The 21,205-nt window shown below is 36.2% G+C and overlaps 1 protein-coding gene and 1 pseudogene across 1 annotated transcript in view; both read left to right on the forward strand.

Annotated features, from left to right (window-relative positions):
* The first annotated feature begins 1,263 nt into the window (after window positions 1-1,263).
* Window positions 1,264-21,205, forward strand: part of ASZ1 (ankyrin repeat, SAM and basic leucine zipper domain containing 1) — a 40,566-nt gene continuing 20,624 nt past the window's right edge. Inside the window, exon 1 of the mRNA XM_019743200.3 lies at window positions 1,264-1,370. The gene's annotated coding sequence lies outside the window, so the exon portion shown is untranslated. The remainder of the gene's footprint in view (window positions 1,371-21,205) is intronic.
* On the forward strand, window positions 13,934-19,954 carry LOC109453464 (DNA sliding clamp PCNA pseudogene; annotated as a pseudogene).

Here is a 21,205-nt window from a genome sequence, read left to right on the forward strand (position 1 = left end):
TGAAATATAGGAGTATATATGCATATCCGATTTAGTTATATTGAATTGCTGATTACTTATTTTCAACATGTTTCCAGTAGACAAATTAATTTCATAATTCAGGTATAGGTTTTATTTTAGAATTAACTTTCACATTAAGTTTGTACCTACATTAGGTATTTGTAAAACCATTTATAGTTTTTCTCATTTATATATTTCATATAATTCCCATCTTATCGATAGTTGTATGTTTAATCAGCTTCTGTGATGGGTTTTTCTTTTTATATTGTCATTTTAAAATATCACCCAATGAAAGCTAAATTTAGGAATGAGACTTTTGAAATATTTAGCAGTATAAAATATTCTGCTAAAGGGAAAATTTAAGTTTTCTTTCTCTGCTTCTTATAATCAGAGGAATACCTTATAGTTATAAAACATTTTATATTTCTCATAGAATATTCACATAAATTCTTTTATGCATCTAACCAACAATATCCTCATCAGGTAAAGAGGACAGATATTAGCTTCCTATCTACAAATTAGATCTACTAAGATACTAAGATATCACTGTAGTCACGGTTTATTAGTGGCAGAACTAGGACTAGAATCTATATAGTTGGTCAATATTGAAACACTAAATGTAAACCATGGCTACCATGACCTATTTTGAATTTCCAAATTCTTACTTAAGATGTGTTGTTGTTGTTGTTTAATCTACCCTGATCTTTGTTGATGCTGTATGAGCCAAGGGAAGACGAATTTTAATAAACAGGGTGAGCTCAGAGAGGTCAAGTAGAAAAGGACTGAAAAAGAACCAATAGATATGGCAGTTGGGTCATTTTTGGTAGCATGGCATAAGCAAGATTTCAGTGAGTTATCGAATGAATGAGAAGTAAAGAAGTTAAATCAAAATATCAATCATTGTTTCTCAATCCTGCGTGCAGCAAGGCAAATTTTAATCAACCAAAAAGTGTTAAAACTCTGGAAAGTATCTCTATAGAGTCCATGCTCCTAACTATCTTCAAACTATGTCTTGAAGGAATAAGGAAAGTATATTAAGAAATGAATTATAGATACAATTTAAAGATTAAGGCAGTTCATCCCTAATCTAATTTTTTGATGAAGGAAGACAAAGTTGTGTACTAAGAGCAGGAGATTGGGAATAGGTTATAGAAATTTAAGAGTGCAGTAAATGTGTAGAATCTTTTGAATGGTAAAAGAAGTCAGTTAGACACAGCTATTGATGTGTGGGGGTTCCTCATTTTTCTGTTCACTATAGATAAGCAAACGATTCTGATAACCGCCTGTTCTGCTCGTGGCTCAGAGGAACAGATCTTAAAGTGTGTGGAGCTGCTACTTTCAAGAAATGCTGATCCAAATGTTGCTTGTAGGTAAGAGCCTTACTGTCTGTTCAGAAATGATGGCTACTTTTATTTGATTATCAGACTTAAAAATTTGATAGCATGATATTTTAAAAAAATCATAAACAATGTACATTTACTTGGTCATACAGTTGATGAATAAAAATAGGTCCTAAAATCATGGTTCCAATTGTGTAAGATTTTCTAAGGAAGGACATATCATGAAGGTAGTCTTTCAACTTTTAATTTTTAGAACAATGTTCTTAGAATTTGAAATGAAAGGAAAAGGAGGACAGTAAACTGTATCATTTCCTTTGAATCATATACTCAAAAAAATATGATTGCGATATAATAGTAAAGCCTTAACTTAGTGTTCTAATACTTACCCACTAAACAATTTTACACAAATACTAAGGTATATATCCAAAATAATATATCAATTGTTTTCATTTTCCTAAGTCTTTTCCATTTATGTTACAATTTAATAGTGCCTAGATGCATAGAAAGTAAGTTAAGTGTATCTTGCATTTGTTGAAATGTAAGTAATTTTTAAAAAATGAATCAGAATGCTTAAAATTTCCATCATTGACTTCTTTCTTCTCTGGCTCCATTTTCCTGTTAAATCTCTTCCTGTTTTATTCTTAAAATGTAGAGAGTGAGAAGTAGCCCATCCAACGGAAATATGTCTAGCATGAATAAATAATTATCCATAATTCATTCAAATAATAATGATCTAGTGCCTAATATATAGAAATAACTATGCTTGACTCTAGAAGGTTTTTTTCCCTAATATTGTTTAGTTTCTGTAACACCTGGACAGCAGCTTTGGAAGGTGCCAAACGGCATTCTATAATTCACAGATGTTTTCTGAGATGTAAAGCTTTTGATTTAGTAAAGTGATTCTGAAGCAAGGTCTTTTTTGTCTCCCAGTGGACATTTGGCAGTGACTGGAGACATTTTTGGTTGTCACACCTGGGAGAAGCTACTGGCATCTAATGGATAGAGGTTGGGGATGCTGCTAAGCATCTTACAGTACATAGAACAGCCCCTCAGAACAAAAAATTACCCAGCCACAAATGTCAGTAGTGCCAAGATTGAGAAATTGAGTGTGAGAAAAGTCAAGGCTTATAGAGTGGATGTTCAGTATTTAACAAATAAAGATTTATTGCAGGAAAGGAACTTTCTGCAAACTTTGAGCAAATCAATTCACAGGAACTTTTATTCTGCCATATATGGTATAATCCCTAGTTAGGTATAACTTTTGGATTTTATTGAACCGTGGAAGTGGGAGCTGCAGGACAAGTAACTGAAGTAAACTTTGATGGGTGCTGTAATTTTTATTTGTACCATTAGAAGTGGCTTGTGATAAGATTTGCCTCTGGTTCAGTGGAAAATTGTTTTTTGCCGGTGCTCTTCAAAAAAAATTGTTTCTTAGTATGTCTATTATGTCTAAAAAGCAAAGTCTTTACCGTCTCAATCACATACTGTTTTGTGAACACACTGGAGAAAAAGTCAAGCAAGCCCGTATCATAGGTTCTAGACTGTTCCACTTCCTTAAGAATCAGAAGGCATCTTTTAGATGCATAGGGTATACCTGGAAAAAAGCATTCTATTTGAATTAAAATAACAGAAGGTTAGCATCTCAAGGTAAAACTATAAGGCAACCACTCAATTTCAAAACTGAAAACCTTAGAAAAGCTGTTGAATTTGAAATCTCATAAGGTTTAGATTAGTAGGTGTTCAACTAAAATAAATGGAGAATTTTACAACATGGTTGAAGAGTTATCTGCATCTAATTAACACATGTGAGAAACACCTGAAAAACTTTTCAACTGCTATTATTTATGCTCAAAGCATAAAGCAATAAAATGACTGAATTGTTTGAATTGTTTTCTTGTAGAAAATGAGGATCTTGATAGAGCTGAAAAGAGAGTATGTCAAAACAAATAGTGCTTTTAGGCTGCAAATTTTATAGAACGGATGGCATTAGTGGGCACATGGGGATAGCATGCTAGCAATGTAAAAGGAAAAAACCTCAGGACACAAGGACTGCAGTGAGATTGGGGCGGATTTTACAGATAATTCATTAGCAGTGACAAAAATCAAAACCTATTAGAAGATTGGGAGTTTTAGTTTCTTGTACAAAGTGCCAGAAGATATCAGGGATATATAAGGGAACTACTTACTGTCCAGATGTAGAGGACAAAAACATATTTAGATGAATTTATTTTTAAGCTGTTGACATAGTCTCTTGTTGAACAATTCTTCTGCTGAGAAAAATTACCTCTCAAAAAAAGAGCACAAAGAGTTGGCCATACAACTTATAAATGGCTAGTTTTTGTGAAAGCTAGATCGTCATATACTTGCCCATTGCAAAGGAAGTTGACCTGTAAGTGTTAAACTAAAATGGTTATCAGTAGTCATTTCATGAAGTGAAAGTGATAGAAAAGTCTACGAGATCAACCTCTAAGCTAGAGACCAAGGTCTCATTTTTGACACATAAAGTAACATGGAAGCTCTTCTGCATTCTATGGACATAATTCAAAAGACAGGGTCTTAATTTATATATAAAATGGAAAAAAAGAAAAGGAGGGTTTTACCTGTATCAGAAGCAGGAAGATTATTCTAGATCTTATAATGGAAGTAAATCATTTAAATCAAATGTACAACTTGGTTCTGTTAAAAGTGAATAGAAGAATAAAAATTAAGAGGAAACTGTTGAATTCCTTATACTTAGAGATCTTGCTGAATGGTAATGAGGAAATCCTGTAATAGTTTACATTTTTTAATTGTTTATAACTTTTACATACAGTGAAATACTCAGATATTCAGTTTACAGTTGGATCAGTTTTGACAAATGCGTACATTCGTATAAACTCACACCCCAAAACAGAGTATTTCTATCATCCCAGAAAGTTCCCTCATGTCCCTTCCCAGGGCTCTGGATCCTATTTCTTCCACTATAAATTCGTTTTTGTTATTTTACAATGTTATATAAATAGAATTATGCAGTATTTTTGTGTTGTCTAATTTTTTTCCACTCAGGATAATGTTTTTAAGATTTATCCATGTTGTGTATCAGTAGTTTGTCACTTTTGTTGCTGACTACTACATTGTATGTGTATCACATAATAAATTTAAGAGGTGTGACGAAGTTTGCCATCACAAAAAGAACTGCCTCAATAAGACAGAAAGCTGACTAGCCTGGGAATTGAGAGAAAAAACAGCATCACAAATGAAAGGCTGTAAAGTTGTTGGAACCTTCAGTAGGCAGAATGAACAGCTCCTTAAGGCTGTGTGCTGAGGCAGCATGCGTGCTGATAAGCGGGGCATTGCTCTGCCTGAGCAGCTCCTGCTTGGAGGGCCCAGTCCTGGCCAGTCCCTTGGCTTGTCTGCCCCAGGGGTTTGTCTCACTCTTTTCGTGTACCCTCCCCAGGTTCCTTTGTGGGGTTTTTTTCCTCCAGAATTTCTATAAAACTATTAACTTCTGCCTATCCCTTTTCCTTCCTTCCTTAGCCTTTTGCTCTTTTTGAATGTTTTTATTGTAAAAAAAAAATATAGATCATAAAATGTGCCATTTTAATCATTAGTAAGTGTACAATTTAGTATTTTTTGACTGTAAACTTTTGCCCCAAGCATCTGAGGTTTGCAGTCTTTTTAAACAATGCCGGTTTTTTAAAGCTTCAGTTCCTGGTTAAGCTAAATGGAGACAGTGCCTTCTATCTGTTCTTCAGATCGCTATTAGGTTCGTGCAAAAGTAATTGCAGATTAAAAGGTTAAAAATAATTGCAAAAATCGCAATTACTTTTGCACCAACCTAATATAACTATCTGCTTCTTTGTTTTACCTACTGAATTATTTTTTGGGAAATCACTCTTGATGTTTGTTGTTGTTTGTTTTGCTTCAGCAAGCCATTGTTATTGTTAGAGAAATAACAAGCCTTTAAAAAGTATGTATATAACATATAATATATATAAACATAGGTATACATAAACATTTCTGGTTTTAGGGTTTTCTTTCTCAGTTTGCTGAAACATTTATTTTCTTTACATTTAGATGACAAATATTTCTGGCAGAAGAGTGTTATATTTGGATTGCTCAGTTATGAGATAAAAGTTTTGTAAAATGATGTGGCATTTTTATTTCAATAGATGTTTTATTACCCTTGAAAAGACAGCACACGTTAACTAATGTCCAAGGTTTTGACGTAATCATTGTGTGATAGTTAACTTGGTGAATGTTATTGCCTGTTTTAATAAATAGAGAATACTCTGGGAAAATGTTGGTTTCTTGCTCAGAATATAAATTGAGTTATAAATGTCACTGAAGTGTTTTGGTAGATTGAGGTGTAATTTGGTATTACAATATTAACTTGTTTTTTTGTTATAAGGAAATATGTGACATATCTTTGCTGAAGTCACAAAAATATTTTCAGAAAGTTTTTTTAAGTAGCTTGTTTAGAAAACATTCCTAGACATTGTTATTATGTGATTTTTTCTTCCTGTATTTTTTTAAATAAATTGCTTGTCCCTATCCTATGCCTGTCTTTTCTTTTATCTGCATACAGCTGCTAGTGTTATCTTTGTTAGCAGTTTCACATGTATCAAAAAATTACAAATACCTTAGTGTTACCTTGCATATGCAGGACATAGCATTAATACTGCTGTTCATATACCTAGACATGTCCGTGGTCCTTTTGAAAGCACAGAATAGAGAGGAGAAGGTGAGAAAAGCTAATCGATGTAAGCCCTTGACACTAATCTCTCAAAATACATGCACAGAAACGAAGTCTTAAAAAAACGAAACAAAACCAAAAAAACATTCAGATTCTGCCTTGGCTTTGGTTAAGTTGTGTACTGGCTACAAAAGCTTCCACCTGGAAGAATCCCATGTGATTTTTTTCTATTTAATTGTGGTCCCATGGTCATATCAAACTTCAAGAGTGGAGTGAGGAAGTACAATCTTACTGTGTTCACAGAAGGAGAATCCACAATATTAGGGGGACATAATTTACCACCTAAATGTATTTTCTTCATCGCCATAGTAACTTTATTCCCTTTTTATTGTATGCTTAAAGCAATAATTAATTTTGAATTTTGAACATAAATTTGTACCAAGAAACATTGGTATTTATCTCAAACTTTTTCATTCATGTATGTCTATATACATACACACACATATATATGTACATATATATGTGTGTGTATATATATACATATATATGTATGAATTTATATACATGTAATTTGTCCCCAATTTGTGTGTTTTTTTGTAATGTCTCTTAGATTCATTACAGTTTTGATATTTATAATCCCACCTTAGGGGCTACTTTTATAGCCTTCTAATTGATATTTTTGACTGCACTACTGTACTTTAGTCAGCCCTATATGCTGTTACCTGAAGAACACACTTCCTTTTGTCTCGATGAAATCTAAAACTCTGCATAATGTGATCCCACCTTATTTACTAATCTCCCTAATCTTTAACTTGTATTTCATTTATACATTTTCAACACTGTTCCTCAGATACACAGTCATTCCTGCATCTGTGTTTTAGCTTTTGCTTTTCTTCAGTTTGGAATGTCCTTCCCTCTCTGTGGATTCAAATTATGCCTTCCAGGGCCAGGTTCATAGTCTATTAAGCTTTCCCATGTCAGTGAAGCCCATATGAGTGCTATTTGTTTATAAGCTATTTGAAGTGAGTGATTAGCTTATTTAGCACATTTTTATACATCTCATTGTTTTCATGTATGAAAGTCTTGATTTCACTGTGAGCTACTTGACTACCATGGTAAGGTACATATTTTTTTATTCCTTAATTCTTTTGTGTGATATATCAAGTTCTTATTGAATTTAACAGATTTGAAAGAGTGCTCATTTGTCTATTTTATTTGCAAAACTAAACTGAAACATATAACTTGTGAAATAATTAATACATTAATCCATTTATACCACAGAAAGTATGAAGCATGATTTAGAGCCTGGAAATCTGGGTCCAAATACTGTCTCAATGACTTGTCCAAGCTAATACCACTATTAAGTCTTTTTTATAATCTCCAAGGCTCAGTTTCTGTATTGAGTGATCGATCTCTAGAGCTAGACCTAGCTCTAGCCATCAGGGTGGCTATGAGAATTAAAACAAGATAATAAATGTGAAGATACTTAACACGCTGCCATTTCATAGTAGGTTCTTACCAAATGTTACATTTAGTTAAATTGATGATGTTTTCTGTGTTGTGTGACAAGAGCCACAATTTCTAAAGTGCACATTTCTGATTGATTTATGAAACTAAACTAATAAGTATATATCCTATTTTTCTTCATAAACATTTACTATTTTAAAAGACACATAAATGCATGTGTATTCTTACCTATTGTTTTGACTGAACATTAAAAACGATTTACTATTTCAATATGAAAAAAATCTGGATTGCAGTTGGTCAAGAGTAAATAAGAATTGGGGATGTGGAAAGAATGAATATAAACTACCCTTTCTAGTAGCTTAGCAAGAAAGAGAAAAGACATACAGGATGTTAGCTAAATGGGAATATCAAGGACAGTATTGACTTCAGTAGTCTTTCAACTCTAAGTGCTGAAAGAATGCTTCTTAAGTGAAACTGGAGGTTGCCTAACACTTGTCAAAAAGATTACCCAGGTAGTAAATATAATTGTTTCAAATACTTTGTAATCAGAAATTGTCATCCATCCTCTTCAGAAGTCTGTCTTTGGAGTTTGGTATTGATTAAGTTTAGATCATCTACATTTTCAAACACACACAAAGGTAATTTGAAATAAAACCAACCATATTTCATGTATTCTGGCATTTTTTTTTTTCACATATTAGCATCTCTGAAATTGGTATACCTTCTAAAATTGAAGGTGTCTTAGATCCAGTGAAATATAGTAGGTTTGTTACTTATTTTAGTAGTTTCGTCTTAATTTATACTTTTCATATTTAGGGATGTCCAGCAGTACCGGAAATCCTGGGAGAAGTGAGCAGTGTAAAAATAACATTTTAAGCTTTCTCTCAGGAGAGCTGGGAAATTTTTCAGCTAGTACATCTTCACGTACTGCTTTTGCCTCATTGTCCCTCTTCTTTCCACCTGGAATTTAGACTATTACACCCCTTTAGGTATGTCTCTTCACACTCTTATTTCCTATTTTTTTTCCTCTGCATAGTTCACCTGGGTGTTTTTTCCTGGCCTATCTTCCTGGGTATTAATCCTCTTCTGCTGTAGCTAATCTGGTATTAAACCCATCTTTAACACTTTATTTTCAGTAATCTTATTTTTCAGTTCTAGAGTTTCTGATTGCCTCTTTTCCCCAAAAAATTCCAGTCTCTAATTTTTTTCTTTCACACTTATTTTAAACTGTGTTTCTGATAACATATATAGATTGGTTTTTATTGTCTGTTTTTCTTTTCTTTATTTTACTATTTTTATTAAATTGATTGGGGTGGCATTAGTTAATAAAATTATATAGGTTTCAAGTGTACATTTCTATAATACACCGTCTGTTTATTGCATTGTGTGTTCACCACCCAAGTCAGATCTCTTTCTGTCACCATATATTTGACCCCCTTTACCTTCTTCTACTTCCCCCACTGGTAACCACTTCTACTTGCCCCCTTACCCTCTGGTAACCACTAAATTGTTGTCTGTGTCTATGAGTTTTTATTTGTTGCTTTCACTTTTATATCCCATATATGAATGAAGTCATATGGTTCTGTACTTTTTCTGTCTGATTTATTTCACTTAGCATGATAACCTCAAGATCCATCCAAGTGGTCACAAATGGCAGTATTTCATCTTTTCTTATGGCTGAGTAATATTCTATAGTGTATATATACCACATCTTCTTTATCTAGTCATCTATCAAAGGACACTTAAGTTGTTTCCATGTCTTGGCCACCATGAATCCATGAATAATGATGCATTGAACATAGGGGTGCATATATTTTTACATATTTTTTTGGTAGCTATCCAGAAGAGGAATTGTTGGGTCATAGGGTAGTTCTATTGTTATTTTTTTTGAGGAAGCTCCATCCTGTTTTCCATAGCAGCTGTCCTAATTTGCATTCCCACCAACAGTGTATGAGTTCCTTTTTCTCCACAGCCTCTCCAACACTTGTTATTATTTGTCTTATTGATAATAGCCATTCTAACATGTATGAGGTGGTATCTCATTGTGATTTACTGGTGGCTCGGTGTTTCCATTGCTTCTTTGCCCTTGTGTTTCTGTCTGTTATTTCAGTTTGGTGGTATCTATGATTTTTAGTTCTGTTTCTTATTTTTTTATGTTATGTGTCTCAGTCCTGGATTTTTTGTGTGTGATTACTATTAAGTTTATGCAAAAGAAAGTTTCATATATATAGTAGTCCTTTTTCTTCTGCATACATCTTATCTCCATTCCCATTTGCAAATTCAGACCTTCCCCCCCTCCTCTTTATGTTTTTGTCACAAATTATCCTATTTATGCTGTGAGTTTATTCCTAAGCGGCCGTAGCAATTATCTTCTTTTTCTTTTTTATGCTTTTACCTACTTTAATCTTTATATTATATTTAAGTGTATAGCACACAATTCTGAATAAGGGTTGCAGTTTCCTGCTTCTGTCTGTTAGTCATCTTACTCATAGTTTTGTATCTTTTTGTATCAGGTAGAATAACCCCCTTCAGTATTTCCTATAATGCAAGCCTTGTGGTGGAGAATTCCCTCAGCTTCTGTATGTCTGGAAAGGTCTTTATTACTCCTTCATATCTAAAGAATAGCATTGCTGGATATATTTTTCTTGGCTGGTAATTCCTCTTTTTCAATAGTTTGAATATTTTATTCCGCTCCCTCCTAGCTTGTAGTTTCTGGTGAAAAATCTAATGGGCTCTCCTTTATAGGTTATCATGTTTGTTTCTTCCCTGGCTGCCCTGAGAATTCTTTCTTTGTCATTGATTTTTGACAGTTTTAATATAATGTGCCTTGGAGAAGGCTTTTTTGGATTGAGGTAATTAGGTATTATGTTTGCTTCATGGATTGAAAGATCCAAGTTTTCCATAGGTTTAGGAAGTTCTTGTTGGCTATTTGTTTGAATAGACTCTCTGTCCCCTTCTCTTTCTCTCCTTCTGGTATGCCCATTATTCTTATATGGCTCTTTCTGATGGAGTCTGATAGTTCTTCTAGAATTATTTTATTTCTTTTTACTCAAGTCTCTCCTTCCATCTGTGTCATTTCCAGATTTCTATCTTCAGTATCACTATTTCTTTTTCCTCCATTTAGTTAGCTCTATTTTCTAAGCTCACTATTTAGTTCTCCATGCCTTTTATTGAGTTCTTCAGCTCCAGAATTTCTATTTGGTTCCTTTTTTAAAATTTCAATCTCCTTGCTAACGTATTCCTTTTGTTTGTTGATTTTATTTCTGAGTTCATTAAACCGTCCAAGTTTTCTTGTATTTTGTTGAATTTTTTCAGAACTGCACTCTTGAATTTTGTTTTTTAAATCACATATTTCCATGTCTTAAGATTTTTCTGGAGTTTTTTCATTTTCTTTTTGAGCTGTTTTTTTATCTTGGTTCTTCATAGTATTTGATGGATTATTTCTCTGCCTAGGCATTTATGGGAGTGAACTCTGAAGCAGATGGATAAGAAAAGGTCTTTCTTTTGTTTTCCAGTAGGTGGCTCTGAGGTGCAAGTGTTTTATTTTCTCTTGCACTACTTTGGCTTCTCAGATCTCTGCTGAGCGGTGGAAAATGCCCTGTATTCCCTGGAAGGTGGGTACCTCCTCGGTGACCAGGTGGCCTCAGTCTAAGGGCACTACTCCCATGGAAGAATGTGGTGGGCGATGAGGTTCTGAGCCCCTGAAATCCCAGTACTGCCGCTGCAGCCAAACACTCCTGCATTGCCCCCTCTGGGATCAGCCCCGATGGGTGGAGTCAGGGTGGGCAGGGAGAGGCCACTGGTGTGTTTGTGGCTTTGCTCTCCTCCTCGTAATGGCGACTGCCAGACCTCAGCTGCCTTGTCTTTGTATTTCCACCCTTGTCACTGAGATTAGCCCGTGTGCTGTCTGCTGCTCAGGAGTTCTCTCTCCAGTTCTCAGGATTGTAGATACTTGGTTTGTAATCCAACACTCTCTGCTACAGCTTCTTCTGGGGCCCACTGCTGGCTGTGTGAGGGTGTAGGGAGGTGAGCTCTGGGAGAGTGAGGGGAGGTGGCCGGGCTCTGTGGCTTTGTGTTTTGCCTGGCAATGGAGGCTGCTGGAATGCAGCTGTTGCACGTGTGTTCAGTCTCTGCCCAGATCTCTGGGTTTAGCTGTATTATATGCTGACCTCTCAGGCAGGAATGCTCAGAGGGACAGAGAGCGTCTCTGCACCCTGGCTCCTCCACTCTCCCATGACCCTCTCTAAACTCCAGGCTGTGTCCGCAGCACCCATCTTTTCACTTTGCCCTTCCCTCCTCCCCTGTTCATCCGGATTCCCCCACCTTTAGATGATTCGATGCGCACATCTCTCAGACGTGTTTGTGTGTTGCTCAGGGAATCCTTTGTTGAATTATAGCTGTTCAACTTGTGACTTCAAGGGGAGCTGTCAAGGGGACCCCTCACAGTGCCATGCTTTGATGTCACTCTCTTTCCTTTTGGTCACTTGGTTTTATCTCCTACAATGCCTAGTAATTTTCATGGGATACTGGATATTATGTACAAATATTTGTATAGGTCTGTTTGCTTCCAGAAAATATTTCATTTTATTCTGAGTGGCAGTTAGAATCTTGATCTAATTAGGGATTATAATGGTTCAAGGCTGTGTTTTAGGATTAGTTTGTTTTCCCCAGAGCCCTTCAGTGTTCTCAACTCAAACTTGGGGTATTTACCTGAGCCACTCTCTTTTTGAGGGTTATAAAAGAGTCTGAAGGCTTTGGCTAGAAATAAATGATAAAGATTCATTCAAGATTAGATTAGAATTTGCAAAATTGGAACACAGTTAGAAAAAAACCAGAAGTGTTCCAAAGAAGAAAGAAAAGTTCTTATAGTAAAAAGTGCATTCTTGAGAATAATCATTCCTGCATTCTGAGCCCGAGGATTGGTCCAGGATGGTTATCAGTCAGATGTCAGGTGATAGGGATGATGGATGCCATGTGGTCTAGAGGATGGGCACCAGAGGATTTGGTCATGTCTAGTGTTCTGTATAATGGATGTCAGGTGGCCCAGATACATGAGTCCTTCAGGGGCAATTTATAGGGTTATCAGGAGGTCCAGGTGTATATCCAGGCTTTGACGCAGGACTACAAAGTTAAAAAAAGTTTAAGTTCCCAGGCTAGTTGAAATGAGAATATAGTCTTTCCTTATGCCTCAACCTTCGTAATGGTAGTTTTAGCAGCTTGGTTAAAGTGACTCCACTTTATATATTCCCCATCTTCATTCTTTTTCAAGGTTATGAATGCCACAGTTTATCTCCTCATCTTTATGGAAATGCTGAAAGCCCTTCTTAGCTTTTGAGCCTCTTAACGGCTGGTTTGTAGTCTTCCTTCCTCCCTCCCCACACATATTTTGTGTATCGTAGGAATCTGTAAATTCCTTGAAGGGAAACTATTCCTTTTTTCCAGATTCTTAATTATTGGAGCTCTTGGTTGGTATCCCTGAACTCCAGTTTTTGTGGCTCTAGTCCCATAAAAAGACCTCGGGTACAGGCCATAGCTTTATGCTTTTCAACCCAGAAATTGGCAAATGTCTTAAGGGAACAAGTGGCAGAGAATGTAGGACTCAACTCAACAAATGCTTCTGTTTTCCCCAGGATCCTGGCTTCTCATGTTCTTGTTGCCTTGATTTTTCTACAGTGCCTTGAAACATATTTGCTATTTTATCAGCTTTGACAGCCTTTGTGAGTAGAAGGGTTGATCTACTCTGATAGCTGGAAATGGATGTCCAATCTATAGCATTTTATCATGGTCAAAATCTCCTTTATCGTAGTTTTCATTAATCTCCCAGCTGAAAGATGATTGTTTTAAGTAGACTGAAAAGAGTAGATAATCCTGAACTGTTCAGTAAAAATGTGACATGAAAACAAACCAACCATTTTACCCTTGGTATAGAGAAGTGATAAATACATCATTATGAAGGTATGTTTTTTTTCCCTGTCAGATTGTTTTGTTTCCACTTTTCCATGTATGCCATCTAGTGGAGGTTTTATGGAAATGAAATAACTAGAAATTGAGATGAGTGAAAGGCTGTGTATCATCCAAAAATAAAACTTTAAATTATGGTAACATACATAAAATTTATGCTTTTTAACCAACTCTTGACCATTAACAATTTTGAGGAAATTTGGAAGATGAAGGAAAAAGAAACAACTTAATATCACTAGTAAATTTATCTGAATTTCGTTAAACAAAATATGGTAAGCACTAGAAGATACAGGTAAAAGACCCAGTCCCTGCCTCAGATGTTTGACAGTATAGCAGAAGAGATTACAAAACTTCAGGCATTTACAACATAGTAAGATTAGAGGTACTAGGAGAATTTGACTGAGATGAAGATGACAAATGGAAGAAGCTTCCTAGAGGTTTATCTTTTGAACTGAGGTGTGACGAATGGATAGAAGTCAGCCAATCGAAGATGGTAGAAAATGTTCGGTGTAAGTGCATTATTCAGGTATAGAAAGATGAGAGAGCTTATTGCATTCAGGCAATTTTAAGTTATGTAACTAGATCATATGATAGCAGAGTAGAAAATGAATCAGAATTCAGCAGTGGATGGATAATAACCTGTGTAATCTATGCTAAAAATATATGAATTTCAACTTGAAAGGTACTGAAAAAATTTAAGGTGAATGAACATATTAGTATTTTATAAAGGTTATTCTGACACCAGGTTGAGGATGAATTGCAGCCAAGAGGTCCAGTTAAAAGGCTGTTGTTCTAGCTAAAGCCATGGACTGTATATTCAAAATTGAAAATAGCAAGTAATTTTGCTTGAATTTGAACATTAGTTCCATTGTACCTCAAGATGGTTTTCAAAATTTATTTAAAATTCTGATCATAAACGGTTCCTGTTACATTTTTTAAAATTATATATGATAGAAAAGTGAAAAGTCTTCTGTTTTCCCTTCTTTAGTCCTTATAGCAGGTTGTTAAATATTCTTGCAGAACTTCTCCATGTACTAGCATTTTTTCTTTCTTTTGTTTTCCTTTTGTTTTTAAATGGATTATACACTATGTACTGTATTGCGGTTGACTTTTTTAATTGAACAGAGTTTCAGGGACACTTACTGCCAGTATGTATAGATACAGTTCTCTATAAATGCTGTATAGTATTCCACTAGATTGATGTGCAATCATTACTTAACCTTATATTTTATTGAAGAACATTTGGATTTTTTTCAGGTTTTTAGTATTACAAAAAATGCTACAGTGAACATCTCGGGCAACTTGGGTAGGTTTTCTATACAACACAGTCCTAAAGTGGAGTTGCTGATGCACAGATATATGTATACTTAGAATTGTGATAATGTGGTGCCAAATTGTCTTCTGAAAAAAATTGAACCACTTTATACTACCTCCAGCAGTATTTGAGAGGCCCCACACAGTGATATCGCTGGACATTTTTGGTGTTCTAAATGTTCCAGTCTGATTTGTAATTGATGATACTTCATTTTAGCTTGCGCGCTTTTCAATAATACTTAATTGATTAGTCTTCCACATTTTTGTTAGTCATTTATATTTATTTGTCTATTAATTGCCTGTGACCTTTGCCATTTTTGTATTTGCTGGTCCACCAGTTTATTACTGATTTGTAATACCTTTTTGTACATTGGATCTCTTAGCTTTTTATTGTTATATGTGTTGATGATGCTATTTCTAGCTTGTTTTTGTTTATAATATTTTTGTTGTTTTTTAATTTTTATGTTGTGATAGCTATTTATTTAAGAAAAATTGTCAGAAAGCTAACTTCACAAAAAAGTCATGGGCTCAGAGAGTTTAACAGGTTACTTTTTTAAAACTTCTAAGGAATGGATTCCACTAATATAATTTAAATCATTCCAGAACATAATAAATGATCAGCAAAATGAATATTATCATCAGTTTAAATAAACAATATCCAGTGGTTCAAATGGGATTCACGTTAACTACGAAAAAATGGTTCAACATTAGGGAAATAAATTTTATAAATAGGAGAAGAGATTTTTTAAAAAGGGGATATTATAATAGATTCCCGAATGGTGTTTTATAAAAGTTAAAATGGAATTCCAGTTTTCATAACCTTAGTAAAATTTGATTAGATGAGTAGTTTTTTAATTTCATAAACATATCTGAAACCAAAACAAACCATGTGCTTAATGGAGAAACACTAGCAGCATTTGCGTTTTTGTTAAGAACAAGACAAGGATGTTTATTATATGCTCTTTTTGTCTTGACATTGTTTTGGGATCTGTGAGGCAATTTAGTCATGCAAGAGAAGAAAACAAGAGATACAAATAATAAAAATAGCTAATAACGACAGAGCATTTACTTTGAACCTAGTACTATTCTAATTAAACATTGTTATCTCATTACCACAGAATATGATAATATCACAAATAGATGTCACTAATATAGAAGCTATAACTATGACCATATAAAGTTGTAGAAACTGGGCAATAAGAATTTAAGAAACTTGCCCAAAGTTACACAGCCAATAAATGCTGAAGACTAGATTTGAATTTAGGTAGACTGACTTTACTTATATTTACAAATATACTCTAAACTAGGAGTTTATAAACCTCTAAAGTTTGATTGGAACAGAGCCATGCTCATTCGTTTATGTATTGTTTATGGCTACTTTTGTGCTACAGTAGCAGTGTTGAGCGGTTATGACACAGCCCTGTATGCCCCATAAAGCCTAAAATATTTACATTATGGAAAAAAGTTTACAGAAAAAACACTTTACAGAAAAAATTTGCCAACACTTGTTCTAAACCATTGAAATGTGTTACTTTTTATAGAACTATTAGGCCTTTTTTATTAGGAAAGAAGGACCAAATTACATGAATATATCCTTAGTAAACCCAAGATAATCATCTCAGAAACTTAGAAATAGTGACTAAAAAGTGAAATAGTCTTTTTAAATACTAATACACAAAATTCAGTTAGGTTCCAATTTATAAATAATCACCAACTTGAGAATACAATGAGATAATAGATCCCAGCCTCAAAGAGCAAAGCACATAAGTATCTACAGGTAAGTGTGCAAGAAATGTGAAGGACCCAAATGAAGAGAAGTTTAAAACTACACTGAGTTAATGAGAGGAGCTTGAATAAATAGACATGTTAAGTTCTTGGCCAGGATGACTCAGCATTAAAAAAAGACATTTGTTTTTTGTCTAAATTAGTTTGTGAAATTAAACATTCAGAGTACCAAGGGGATTGTTTTAACTTGATGAAATGATTCCAGAAATTTTGAGAGAAAAACATGACCAAAAGAAGACCAGGAATTTTCTGAAAAATAGGTTTATGACTTAAAGATGTTAAACTGAGCATGTAGTAAAGTCTTGCCCTTCCACAGCAAACCTTAGACACCCATAAAGTTTTTTTAAAAGTTCTATTTGAAACAGAAAGGGATCTCTGGAATGTAAAAGAAGTAACTCCCTTAATAAAGAATTCCTGTCTGGCAATCCCTAAGAACTGCATTACTGATAGGCCAGGCTACAGTTGCTGGCTTGAGTCTTCCATGCCTGGAGGGCCTTCACAGACTGGAAGATGGGTGCATAACCACAGATTGCCAAAATCTGGAGAATGTAAGCATCATAAAAGAGGAACAACAAATTCAACAAAAGAGTAGGTTAGACTAGAGAAAGTGGAAAAAACAGAAGACTCTAAAAAGGACTTTATTCCTCTGAGTAATAAAAGAGGGATTTGCCTGTACAAACAAGAATTATGAAACAAGTACAATGAATTATTTTTTAAAAGTAAACTATTGTTGAATATTAAAGCTAAGTATGTGTGAAGAATAGAAGATGGAACTCAGCTGAAGAGCAGATTAATGGACCGAAAGATAGATGGGAGGAAATCTCCAAACACAACAGAAGGGTTACAAAGGAAAAAGTAAGAGACATGGAGAACTATACCAGAACTTCTAACATCTAATGAGAGTTCTAGAAGGAATTCTTCCCCAAAAAGTATGAGCTCAGAAGAGGATACCGAGACTTCTGGTCAAGATGGCAGCATAGGTAAACACTGTGCTCACCTCTTCCTATGACCACATCAAAATTACATCTAAATTATAGAACATCCATAATTGAGAACCACCTGAAGACTAGCTGAACAGATTTTCTATAACTAAGGATATAAAGAAGAAATTACATGGAGACTACTAGGAAGAGCAGAGACACAAAACAGACTGGTCCAATATCCACATATGGTGGTTAAGAATCAGCAGGGATATCTCGGCTGAGGAGGTCCCCACTAAGAAGTGAGCCCCATACTGAGCTCCCAGACCAGAACACCAGTGCCAAGAAGAGGAGTCCCGACAACAGCTGGCTGTGAAACTCACTGGGGACCCTGTCCAGGTGAAATGAAAGTCTGCTGTAGACCCAGGCATCCTCTTAAAGGGTCTGCGCACAAACTCACTTGCTCACACTCACCCTAAACTCCAGAGAAGGGACAGCATTTGAAAAGCACCAGGGATATTATGGGAGGAAGTGAATTGTATGGATTCAGGACAAGGGCTGGAAAGGCAGCTCTCTCCAGGACTAAAGTGCCCACAGACACCAAGGTTCCTTTGTTGAGCAGCCCCCCCCCCCACACACACACACACACACATACAACCTGCAGGCACAGGTGGGCAGTAAATCTGAGTCTCCGTTAACCTGCCTAACACATCTCTTGCCCCACAATGGTGACTGAGACCCAGACCCACCTGGTTCACGCCTCTGACCTGAACCTCTTTCAAATGCTAATCCACACAAGCTGCAGGCCTGGGCCCATGCTGCAGACTTGCCTAAAGTCTATCAAAGGTCCACAAATACCAAGCAAGCAGCGTCTGGCTTCAGTGTGCTCTATACCTCTTACTAAGTGGCCCCAAGTCTAGCACAAGTGGCAGCCAGCCTTGATTCACAGCCTAACCACTCCCAGGCACCTCCAAGCCCAGCAAAGTCAGCTACCAACCACAGATCACTTTGTAGTCCCTACCAGGTGGCCCCGGGCCAGACACAGATAGGGGCTGACCTCAGCCTGCACCAGAGCCCCTCCCAAGAGATCCCAGAATCAACACATCCAGTGGCCGGCTTCAGACCACACCAGAGCACCTTCCAATTAGCGCCACAAATGACACATCCAAAGGGTGGACTTGGCAGGCACCAGAGCCTTGCTAAGTGAACCCTGCTCTGTAGGGTCAGCCCCTGCACAGCAGCTCCTCCACTGTAGTCACAGCCAGTCCTCATCACCAATCAGCCTGCGGGTCAGTCACACCCACTGACATGCCAACAGCAATCAAAGTTCAACTACAGCAGAAGAGCACTGTACAGCCCACAGTAGGGACACTCCTGGAGCACCTGATTCAGGTGAGCAGGGAGACTGAGCCACTGGGCCCACAGGAACCTACTACATAAAGCCACTCTGGGAGATGTAACAGCTCTGCCTAATACATAGGAACAAACACAGGGAGGCAGCCAAAATGGGGAGACAAAGAAACATTCCCAAATGAAAGAACACAACAAAGTTTTAGAAAAAGAACTAAACAAAATAGAGGCAAGCAATCTATCAGATGCAGATTCAAAACAGTGATTATAGGTGCTCTTCCTCAGTCTCAGTCTCTCACTGCTGTGTTTGCCTTCTTGCTGTCATCCTGTGAAGCCTAAGCCAGCTATACCTCCTTCCTTCCCTCAGTCTGTAGCCACGTCATTGCGACACTGCCACCACGTTCAAGGCACACCTGGTCCAGGGCTCCCTCTTGAAGAAGTGCTAGAGGTGCTTAAGGACCTCATCAGCGAGACCTGCTGGGACATCAGCAGAACATGGACTCATCCCACCTCTCCTCTCCTGAGTGCAGCTCACCCTGTGCTCCGAGTGCTTCCACAGGCACCGCTGTGACCACAACCTGGCCATGGGTGTGAACCTCACCAGCTGGCAACAAAGACATCATTACTTTAAGGGCTGAAGATAACGTGGACACGTTGGCACCAGTACTTGAAGCCCCCAATCAAGAAAAGGTTTCAGACTGTGAAATGAAGTTAATGGATTTAGATGTTGAACACTTGGAATTCCAGAACAAGAGTTTAGCTGTGTAGTAAAGATGCCTCCTGGCAAATTTGCATGTATATGCTGAGATCTCAGTCATATTAGAGATGCTGTTGTAATTTCCCGTGCAAAAGTCACAGTGAAATTTTCTGCAACTGTGGAACTTAGAAATGGAAATACTAAGTTGTCACTAACAAATAATGTCCATGAAGAAGAGGAAGCTGTTACCATAAAGATGAATGAGCCATTCAGCTAACTTTCCCTGAGATAGCTGAGCTGTTTTACAAAAGTGACTCCCCTCTCTCCTACAGAAACACTTAGTATGTCTGCAGATGTACCCCCTGTTGCAGGAAATAAAATTGCTGACATGGGACATTTAAAGCGTTAGCTAGCTTCCAGGATCGAGGATGAAGAAGAACCTTAGGCATTCTTAAAATCCAAGAAAATAAAACTAAGCTCTTTGAGGATTGCTTCTGAGATTCCAGCATGTCCTTAAGTCTCTTCTGTCACCAAAGTTGTACCTCCGAGTACATATGTAGTTAATATTTTCTGTAAATAACCTATTTCTTTTGTCCATTCTCTACAATTTGTTTAAAGGATAAAGTCCCAAAACAAATCGGGTTTTCTTAACCTAGAACTACTTAAGCTTTATCTCGAAATATCCGTTAGGATTTTTATAACAAACGTTTTTGACTATTAATACAGTTTTAGGAATTGTTTTCAATTTAAATAAAAGTTATTTGAATTTCAAACATCACAGGGCAGTGCCTTCATTTGAACCATGACTGTTGCAGATATCCTAGGGAATTCACAGCTAACACTACCTTTTGTAAATGGGTTTATTTATTTATTTATTTATTTTGGTCTGGAGCAGCCAGATGTAAATACATTAGATATCACCATAAAAAGTATTCCAAATACATACATGACCAGATATTTGGGGGGGGGGATTCATTTGCCAAACTTAATTTGGTATTATTCTAACTTGAGCTCAAGAAATGGACAGAGGAGAACAAAACAAATTCTATATATTGAATTATTTTGTCATTTTTGTTAGCAAAAACTAACATTTTTTCAGAGTTTAATGTGCTCAGAGTTGTGTGGGCTTTAAAAAACTAGCATTGTTATAAAACTGTGTGTCTTTAGCCTAGGAACCTTTACAAGAATCTTGGAAGTTTCAGTAGATCTATGATAGGGCCCCAAGGAGTATGTTTGTGCAAAAATAATTTCTCCAGTATAAATAGCCTTATTTGGGAGTTACTTCCTTAAAGGATGGAGATGGATTAAGTTCCATGGATGATGGATTCAACCAAGAAAGTGTAAAGGCCCAGCAGTTGTGAAACAAAAGAGTTTAAATGTTCCCAGTAATTGTGCTACAAGGTGACAAACTGGCATGCGACATACTGAGAACTGCTTTATTATAGTCCTTTTTCCCAGTACATTTTGTTTGGTGGATTAAATAACTGGTTTCTTTATTGTAGTACCTGGACTGAGTTCTAGTTGTTGGACTTCAGAACTCACCGTATCCACTGGGAAAACTATTACTAGGAATACATTAAACTATTTATTCCCTCAGATATACTACTTCTGTGTACATGGGGGAAGGAGACTGGCAGCAAAGGGGCCTGATGGAACTTTGTGGAGGTGATGAAAATATTTTTCTAGACTGGTGATG

Source organism: Rhinolophus sinicus, chromosome 8 (assembly GCF_057876585.1).
Source record: "Rhinolophus sinicus isolate RSI-liver-muscle chromosome 8, RSI-T2T, whole genome shotgun sequence".
Classification (NCBI taxonomy): domain Eukaryota; kingdom Metazoa; phylum Chordata; class Mammalia; order Chiroptera; family Rhinolophidae; genus Rhinolophus; species Rhinolophus sinicus.